We start from the raw sequence: 8,148 nt of genomic DNA, 5'->3' as shown, positions 1-8,148 counted from the left end.
CTAAATGCTGCACAGCCCATTCATGGCACTTAACACACACTAATTTGTTAGTATGTGCTCAATCCATTAGTGTGCCTTAGTAAAAGGACCCCCAAATTTATGCTAACGAACACATATGTCTAGAGCATTTCACGTTTTTGTTTTATTTTTTGGCTAGTACCTCATGCAAATATAAAATAATTGTGATTATCAACACAAGGATAGATAAACAATTTTCTTTTTCTTTTCACAGACAAACTTCAGGAAGAAAACAGTAAGTTGAACCACTTTGTGCTTGAGATATTGAGATAGACAAGGGGAAGTCACTGCTTGCCCTGGGATCGGTAGCATGGAATGTTGCTACTCTTTGAGGTTCTGGAATGTTGCTACTATGACCTGGCCTACTTGTGACATGGCTTGGCCACTGTTGGAAGCAGGATACTGGGCTAGAAGGACTATTGGTCTGACCCTGTATGGCTATTCTTATGTTATTTAAAAATTGTATATCCCGCAGCATCTACGATGCTACGAAGCTCACAAAATTACACACATAATAAATCATACACTCGCAAACAGAAAATAAATATCAAATATAAATCATTACCTTAAACAACTAAACATAACTATACATGCTTCTACTATACTCCTTCAAAATCCCATAGAGCTCAACTCATCCAAAGGCACTTGCAAACAGATAGGCCTCTTAAAGAGAAAATAATAAAGAATATTCCTGACTTCAAATGGCAAAGAATTCCAAAAACCTGCCCCGGCAACCCCCAAAATCACTGCTCTAATCTAATCTGGTGAAAGTGGAGACATGTAATAACAATTTACCAGCCGAACGGCTAGACTGATAAAATGGTTTGCTTTCTATGCCAGAGTACTCCTCCAATAGCTTCCACTGACAGTATGAAGACAGAAGCTCATTGAGAGATTCTTTTACTAAGCTGTGATATTAGATAAGATAGCACCAGAGAAGCTGAAACTTAATTTTAGGAAGTAAATCTCTCCATGGTTCAATCAGGAATCATTGCAGACTAAGTGGGACAGTACAAGATTAGAGAAGAAATGGACCCGATGCAAATCTGATGAATTTAAAGTGTACTGGCATAAGACAATATGTAAGTTTAAGAATATGGTTAAAAGAACTAAGATAATTATTATAAAATATATGTGGGTTCAGCCCAATTTTGTTTGTACCCTGCGCTTTCCCACTCATGGCGGGCTCAATGTGGCTTACATGGGGCAATGGAGGGTTAAGTGACTTGCCCAGAGTCACAAGGAGCTGCCTGTGCCTGAAGTGGGAATTGTAAATAATTTAGGGGGGTCTAGAACCCCTCAAGAAGGCTAAAGTGACCTTAATCTGACTCCATCTCTAAATAGCACTAGTACTGGGGTAATCAGAGGGTTGTGAAGTTCTAAGAGAAATTGCCACTAAGAGAATTGTTAGGTGTAAGGAAAAAGATACCAGCCTTATGACAAACTGGATTTAGATTACAAGTTATACAATGCAGTGAAAGATAGCCTGAAGCAGCAAAAGCATTTGTACTTACAGCCTTTCATCATTAAGTTAAGCCCACAAATCATCATTTGGAATGAAGAGTTTATTTGCACATCAGACTTTAATCAGGTACATTCATCAGACAGATTCTGGGTTCAATTGGACAGAGCCCTGCCCTCCTTCAAATGCGTTGGGGATATGTTCCAACTCTCTGTCTAAATCTCACCCCTTTTATAGTAGTTTGTCTGAATAGGAGTCTATGGCAGGACACTTTTTGCTTAATATTGCACAACCTCTGTGGTGTCCATCTGTGCTTCCGTTTTTGTAAACAACTTGTTCCCTAATACTAAAATTATCTGTTCTAGCTCTTGCAAAATATTGTGCAACTTCCTCTTTTGTCAACATGTGGTTTTTTTTTTTTTCTTCTGCCAGAACATCTTGTTTTTAGCATATCAGTTTCACTTCCTCTTTTTCTATCATCTTATGATATGTGTGCCATAATATGGAAAATAAGCCCCATTTTAAGAACAACATTTTATCCCTCTTACCCATTATTCGTTCATTATAGGTGCCATATTCAATTAGAAAGTTATACCTGGTTGTGTTAAGACTCATTGTTCAGACCTGCTTTTTGCAGATTCTTAACTTGCAGGAAAAGCAAGTCCTTGCTCAGCCAGTCATAGATTTTTAAACCTAGCTGGTATTTTTACAGCCTGAGTCCTAAATCTGGCCTTCCACCCTTCCGGTGGGCATCCAGTGAGGGCTTCTTGCTGTAGTATAATTATACATTCCCCACTTGTCACCCCCTCTGAGGAGGGGTGACACAAAGCTCGTCAAGCTCGTCATCATCCATTCCAGAAGGTGGTAAGCTATCAAACGAGAGGGGGAGTTTTGGTCTTACAAATTGTTAGAAGGTATGGTGCAAGATAGGAAACTTCATTCTCAGGTGATATATTATTTGGGCATATGGAATTCCCTTTATATTACCCAATCCCTTGGGCCTTAATCTTGATGTTACCCCTCTTAAGGCTAACTCAAACCTGTAGTGAGAGAGGTTTTATGAATGGGACAAATCCATGAGTTCATCTGCAAAATCTCATGAAGTATAGGTATGTGGGTAATAGCAATTTAAGGTGGATCATACTAATAAATACTTTCAGGTCTTGCTATGACTTCTATTGTATCTGTTGCATAGTACATGGGGAGATAATCTAATGTATCTATCTCAGTGGTCCTCGGAAGGAACAGTGGTTTTGATTAAGCATTGTTATGGTGGCTCAACAAATATATGCTTAGTACTCAGATTGCAGGCTGTTTTAGGTTGTAGGTATTCAGAATCCTTAAACAGGTCGGAATTCTTGGACCCTACTATTACTCATCATTAGCATCCAATCATGAGCACTAAAAAGTGGATAACAAGTATGAGGTTGCCTTATACAGCAAAAATGGTCAATCCTAGGAAAATGTATATTAACCAAGGTCATGCATGGATCTGGACATATGCATAATGACCTGGAAGTATGGGAAGCATTTTATATATCCGTTACCCCACTTGGAGCTTAGTCAAACCTACAGAAAGACATGCAGCTTAAGTAAGCCTATACCAAAGTTAAACAATTGCATAACAGGTTGATACAAACAGGGTTTACACCTGTATTACATAAACAGAAATAACGGGGAAACTCTTAGAAAAACAATTAGAACAATAAAGGAAATAATAGGAAAATAAAAATAAAACCTTTTCAATATATATAGACAGGATTGCTGCTAAACTGGAAAATAAAACAAAATATGAATCTATAATGTCCATAGACAGCAACAGTTAATCTCAAATGAAGTATCAGTTCTGAACTCTCTTTCATCGATCATGGTTGAGGCGGTGGAAGCGCTGAAGAATCTGGAAGATCTAACAGGGCTGGATTTTCAGGCTGGCTTGCTGAAGGAAGTGACTGGTCTTAAGATGGTTAGGCTGGTAACATCTGGTTCTGCGGCTGAGTAAACACGTATATCTTGCACATGGACCCAAGACTTGTGGTCCAGTAGTTTGCAAGGTGTAAAGATTATTGCCACAACCTTAGGGGATCTAACATCATTTGGGCCTGGATAGATCTTGAAGACGTACTTGTGGTGTACAAACTTGGATCTTTCCATGTCTTTATTCTAGGCATACACCATCATAATCAGTCCATCAAGAATCAGAGGCTGGCAAAGGAATAAGCAAAATAACTGTATGCCTGAATGATACATTGCTATATCTTGGTGGGCATAATCAGTGTGAATTGAATAAGCAAAAATAATATATAAATGTCAAGAGAAATGAAAGACAATGTAAACATGGAGAAAACAGTGCTAATTAAGTGCAAAAACAAAAGGGAAACCAATTTACATAAATAGGTAAGGATCAGAGCTTCAAGTTAATTCAACTTAAAATTAAATTTTAAAAAATTGGAATTGGGATTTGGAATTGGGAAATTGGAATTGGGATTTGGAATTGGGATTTGCATAATATATCCCCACTTCTGGCTTGCATAATGTGCAAGACAGATAGGTAATTATTATGATGAGATGATCAAATAACAATGGTAAAGTATATGGGACAAAAGAAAAGAGTACAAATTAAAATTTAGAGATGATGTTGATTGTTCAAGTTATTGAGGTATGGAGGGTTAGGATTATAGTGCACAAAAATAGTCAATGCATTGAAATCGATCGCCAATAGGTATGGAATCTTCACCTGCGATGACTAACATTCACCAAGGGTTGGGCCCTCAGCTGCAGGAGGCCAGCAGGACTTACGGGCTAGATGAGTCAGAAAGAAGGGTAGAGGCCAAAGCTTCTTGCAACTCCAGTAAGTGGAGAGCCTATCTCTTTCGCTCATGGACCAATCGATGTATCTGTTGAAACTCACACTCAATAATGTCTCGTATCTCACACCGGGTAATGTTGGGGTCTGTGCATCTGTCCTTTATGCTAGCGATTCTTTGCTGCAATATAGCCTTCAGATCAGATATATTATCGGGTAGCTCTTGTTTGCTAGCAGTCGTCTCCTCGGTGAGGGACGTCAACGGAATTCCTGTATCCATCTGGGGAAAGGCAAAACTTAAACAGTGCTATTTATGTGGTTAATTTATTGGAAGTAATCATAATGGTAGCGGGAGTCATGAAGAACTATTGCGTAAATACAAGAATTAGACAAGGGGTTAGGAGGCGGGTCGTGGGTATAAATGGGGGCCAGGAAGGAGGCATGGTAAGAAACAAAGCATCGAGAATAAAAAAAATTAAAAAAAAAAATTAAAAAAAAATTAAAAAAAGATTAAAATATTTAAAAAAAAGCACCCTGAAGGGTGTAAGATAAAAATAGGCTTAAAAGAAAAATAAAAATAAAACAAAATATGATATATCTGAATTGTAACAAGGCATATTCAGATGGCAATGCAAGAAAAAGGTTCCTTGAAAAAGACAAATGAAAAAAACATTCAAAAGTTATTGACCTTCACATAGAGTTTAAGTAACCCTTTTTCAATCAGACAAAGAAGTAGGAAGAAGCATATCGCTTCAAGACAAAATCACCACGTGGCAAGAGTTAGTTGAAGCAAGGTGTTAGTTAAATACACAAAGCATACTGTTTTAAATAGAAAGGAATCAGAAAGTTGAATGCATAATTTTCCTTATTTATGACTGAAAGCTTCACCAATTCTCAATTCAAGAATACTACAAAATCTATGATCAGCGCAAAATGTTCCCCCAAATGGCCAGTTCAAGGGAACATTTCTCGCATTTATTCCATAAAACGGATAATGGTTATTAAATATTGCTTCTTTCTTAGACAAGGAAATAATGAAAAGCTTTCAGATATCACACATACCATAGAGAGATTTCAAAAATGAAGGCTTTATATTCATGAAAAAACTAAAGAAGTGAATGTAAACAGCGTAACAGTTAAAGCAGAAAACATTTTAACAATGAGCAATACACAGCTTTTATTTAAAAGGGATCCCGTATAAAGTAAAATGGCATAAATAAGTCAGTACAGGTATATATATAAAATGAACATCCTTCGGGGATCGCTCATCCCTGCAGTTGATAAGAACTCCCCAGGGAAGGTATGCATAAAAGCAAATAAATAAATAAATAACTTGCTGACTTAGTTAGGTCATTTGTATGGTACCATAAATATACACTTGCTATTAAACCTAGAGGAATATAAAATAAAGACATGTTACCTGTAATGGAAACAGAAACATCAAACCAACACATATACAGAGAAATGGTTACCGGATACTAAATGAGGAGCCGAGAAGTTTTGAGTAACTGAGAGCAACAAAATCAAATCGTGTTCGGATTACGCCTAGTCATTATGGGGTGGGTAATATTGATCCCTAAATCTGTGGTCACTGCGGACGGTGTTGATCCGGGTTCCATAAAGGGAATGACTGCCGTTCAGGGGGATTTTGACGGATCTGCGATTTTCTAAATCTATATGGCTGTGTCTGAAGACATTCAGCAGCATAATGACCGTATTGTTGGCAGCGATAACAGAGCACATCAGGATAGCGATCAGGGCTAGGCCAGGAACGATAGTCTCGTTGTCGCCTAGTATCTCCAAGAGGGCCCCTTGGGGGACCTCGCTGGGGTTGAGAGCGACGACCTCTTTCTTCAGGGTAATCAATTCTACGGTCTGGGCGGTAGGGCCGTGGGCCCTGATTTCGGGTGTTATTGTCATAGCGTTGATCAGCATACATAACAATAACAGGGGGAGAAGTGTTAGGAGTATTGGTATTGGTGTCAGAGCTCTTAGAGGCTCTTTTCTCTTTGAGATCTTCAGTCTGTAGCACCTCCAAGTTAGTGTGTACTGTCTTACGATGTTGGGCTTCATTTTGCTTGCTTTTAATAAGTCGTCTGCAATGATGAAGGATGTGTTCACGAATTTTAGGCCATTTTTCTAATTGGAGACCCACGGTGTTCTCTAACTTAAGTTTAATTTCTGAAGGTAAGGTTCCCTTCAGTAAATGGTAGAATACTGGGAGGGCATTATCAGAGTCAAATTTTTCCTCTGTTTCTTCCTTATAGAGGTCTTGGAGTCTGAGTAAATAGGCCTCAATAGGCTCTGAATCCATTTCCCATCTTTGGGAAGTGATAACCGAAAAGTCTTTAAGGGTCGGATACATGGTCCGGATTTCCTGGAATACTTTGGTCTGAATTTCTGTCAAAGGGTTGCCATCATACTGAGTATCGGTGGCAAATTTTGCATAGCCCGATTGAGTGAATATGTCAGTGATACTAGCGTGTGGGGTTCTGCCCAAAAGCGCTTTCATGTCTCCAACTGACAGGGTGGTCCCTAGTGTAATGTCCTGAAATTTCTTTAACCATCGGTTACCTCCTAATGTAATATCCGGGAGTTGCAGTATGAGGCTATTTAATTCAACTGCTGAAAGTGGAGTGTACTCCGTATGAGGAACACCACCTGACATTTTATTCAGCAGGGGAAAAAGTTTCACTGATTTAAGGAGATCAATCGAGGTGGTTGGGGGAAACTGATTCTCATACTTTTTCCAAACCTGAAGACCTTGGATTAGGTAGAGGGTTGTTTTCTGATCCCAATGGGGGTCGGGGTGGTCATAAATTAGATCTCTTACAAGTGAAAGCTTGTCAGAACGTAAGGATCCTTCACGTGGGAAGAGAGCGGACTGGGGCTGGAGCGCCTCAGACCATCCTGCGAGATTATCAACCCATGGGTGAACGTAATGCCATGAATTCTCATGCAAAGCCACATATTGGGCAGGTGTGCTAGGCGGACTAGATAGGATAGGGTCTGTACTGATATTCAAACTTGTAGGGTGTGGGGAATTGTCAATAACCGCAAGGCAGCGGCTAGATCCTTCATCAGTAAGATAACTGTGAGGATGGCGCTGTCTAGTATGATGAGAAATAACATCATGTTGTTGAGGAAACTCAGATTTTGGTGCAACAGATACCACGGTGTCCGGGGTATCAGGGTGCGGTTGCGTTGTCAGGGACTTGTGTAAGGAACGAAGTCCTTCTGAAACAAACGCGAGGCCATCTCCCATACTAGCCAATGTGTGATCGTATTGTTCTTCCGAGGGGACTGGGGTATTAGGTAACGTGAAACGAGGTGAATCGTCTGCAAGGGAAGGGATTACTTCACTATCTGAAAAAGAGGAGAAATGGAACATCGGAGGAGGCTCGTTTCGAATATCCTCTATGTCCGATTTTGTGGGGAGTTGTTGTTTTAAAACTTCCCATGCTTCGTCTAATGGGGAGAGTCTAACCTTCGGTCGCTCCTTATTAGCTGGTTTGGCTGGGAGTACCAAGGGACGCATTGGCCGTGCACCTAACGTGTCCCATCTAGGAGGAATAGAACACTGAGGTTCTAGAATGGGCATTGAAGGGTTCACTGGAGCAGGGGGTGGTTTAATGAAACCCCGATCATAGAGTTCCTGACAAATAGCCCGTGTCTGTGTAGCAGGACTACATGGAATGAAACCCATCTGTCGTAATTGAGACAGGATAGACTGTAGGGATTCAGCTGGCAAGGGACCAGTTTGGACAGAAGAGTCCAAAGGTAGTGGTGGAGGTGATGTCTGAGTTGTGTGTCCCATATGTGGGTAGGTAGTCGTTTGGGTGGTCATGTGTGAAGTCAACCCGGA

This window comes from Microcaecilia unicolor, chromosome 2, assembly GCF_901765095.1.
Source record: "Microcaecilia unicolor chromosome 2, aMicUni1.1, whole genome shotgun sequence".
In the NCBI taxonomy this organism is placed as follows: Eukaryota; Metazoa; Chordata; class Amphibia; order Gymnophiona; family Siphonopidae; genus Microcaecilia; species Microcaecilia unicolor.
The sequence above is the reverse complement of the archived record's forward strand: the minus strand, read 5'-3'. Positions refer to the sequence as shown.